This window comes from Pundamilia nyererei, unplaced genomic scaffold (assembly GCF_000239375.1).
Source record: "Pundamilia nyererei isolate P.nyererei 1_Seehausen unplaced genomic scaffold, PunNye1.0 scaffold00055, whole genome shotgun sequence".
NCBI classification, from domain to species: Eukaryota; Metazoa; Chordata; class Actinopteri; order Cichliformes; family Cichlidae; genus Pundamilia; species Pundamilia nyererei.
The window spans coordinates 28,768-31,263 of record NW_005187456.1 but is presented as its reverse complement, the minus strand read 5'-3'; positions in this window follow the sequence as shown (position 1 = coordinate 31,263).

Here is a 2,496-nt window from a genome sequence, read left to right as displayed (position 1 = left end):
TTTGTGGCTCAAGATGACTTTATGTCATCCATGAGGGATGCATTTGACATATGTTTCACATATTATAGCCCAACAAGTTACTTATAGCAGTTTAAATACGAGCAATCAGTTTTTGGCAAATACCGGAAATCAGTTTTTGGCAGACAATCACTTTTTGGCACAACACCGTCAGGAGACGTGATGCGAAGTCGTGCAGGATACAGCAGAGCGGGCTTCAGACCTTGTTTATACAGCTCGGACATCACTTCACGGTACTCCGGTCACTTGCTCAAAACTTCCGGGCAGTAGTCCTCCACCACGCGAATCTGCCGACCATGGTATTCTAGTTTCCCTCCTCGCTGGGCCTCTTGGATAAGAAGGTCCTTTACCTGGTACCGATGAAGGTGTATAATTACGGGGCGCGGTCTCTGTCCTGGGGCTGTCCTAGGTATCTACCTACCCACCTACCTACCCACCTACCTACCTACATACATTTTGAGGTCTAATTATTCAGAAAATATTTTTGAAAAAATGCAAATGAAATAATGGTCATGCTCTAATTTTAAAATATGTACACATCTAATGTTTAAAAAAAAATCAGCCGTGTTACAATAGTTTTTCACAGACCCATTGGAGAGAATTTGACATGGAAAATCATTCCAGGAAGTGTTTTCATCAAATCTGGTATGAGCACAGTTCTCTTTAGGAAATGCATTGTCAAGTTGACGAGATGCCCAGTACCTGGTGGGTCAGTAAACAACAGAATTGTTCATTTTAATTAGCTTTAAAACATGGAAACATTTTATGGGCCCAATGACAACTGATTTACTAGCATGTTTAACCCATTGTGAATTATAGATAACGATAACCCCCACCTCAAAACAAGGTAGTTTCTATGATTGTAATAATATCTAAATTCATCAATGAAGTTATTCTGCATGTTCAACGACTATTAAAAATATTTTAAATATGTTGGATGAACATGAAGAATTACTGCAGAGTCAGAGGCGTTCCATCTACCCATTTCCATGTTCCCTCTTGTTCCATGTCATTTAAACCAACCCAAGTCCGTTTCTGGGTGAATGAAGCAATGAAGATCTGCTCAACTAGCACACAAACATTCATGTTATGAATCACTTGACTCCCTTTTATTTCTGCCCCTTTGGCTACAGATTCTCATCACCCTCATGCCAAATAGTTTCATTGTAATGGGGGAATAACCTGTGTGTATAATGCATCTTCTTATAGTCTGTTATATTTTCCTTGCTATACCACCACACAGCTTTGTTCACTAGCTGTAAGGTTGTTGCCTCCTAAAAAAAAAGCATTCTCCTCAACCTTTACAAGTTGTTGCAACTTTGATGCACTTAAGCTGTTGGAAAATATTCTATAATGCTCGTAATAATCCCCACTTATACTCTGGGGTTTGACAGATTTTCACAATTAGATGAATGATTTTGATGATTTTTTCTCTTCACCTTAGAAGAAAAAAGTTTAACTATATTCTGTATTCACTCACAAAATGAATTTTGCAAGTTATACTTGGTGTCCAGAGTGACTGAATCATGGCTGTCAAACTAGTTGAATGATAACATTTTTATGAAACCCTCTAACTGGGGAAAGTCATCTTCATAATAACATGGGGTTTGAATTTAAAAAATGCATTTGAAAACACAATATAAAACATCCATGCACTTTGTACCTGTTCTTCAGGGCTGTCTATCACCACCAAATCTGCTCCTTGGTCTGTGCAGTGTTTTCTAGCTGAATGCCAGGAGTCAGAGCTTTCAGACAGGAGATAACAGCTACAACAGAACTCGCTCCATCCTGTAGGACAGGTTTTCTCTGAAAGAAACATCAAGTAAGAAATATTAAAGATCAACATGGAACATTCAGCAATGCTTTATTTGTTCTCTGTTAATTAACAGGAATCGATATTTTAACCTGACACAGATCTGCGTGCACAATGTATTCACATACTGAAGTTGGTAAACGTATTTGTTTATCTTTAGTTACAGGGCTGCTATTTCTTTCACTTCAGATATAATGTGAAAATATTTCCATCTATCGCAGGGAATAAAACCTTTTACAAAGACACACAACGGCTCACACAAGGACTCACTCTGGTTGAACAAACTCTGCAGCCTCTCCTGCTCTTTGGTCATTTCAGTGAGGTTGGCCTTCAGCAGGTCTCTCTCCTCAGTCATAGAAGAAAGTTGGTTACTTGATGAGAGATATTAGTGTAAGGAGTTTTTGTCTGAAATATACATAAATAAGCAAAGATGTTTTTGAGACACAGAAGTACACTGTTGCAGATTTATTTTAGGGCTAAACAGAATTTTTTTTAATTTTTGCCATCAGCTAATGAAACGTTAAAATATGAAAGTCAATTTAATACTGGTCTGTCAAATTTCATGTAAAATTTCATTAGAAATGGGCAGGTGCATGCGCGCGCACACACGCATGCACGCGCACACACACACACACACACACACACACACACACACACACACACAC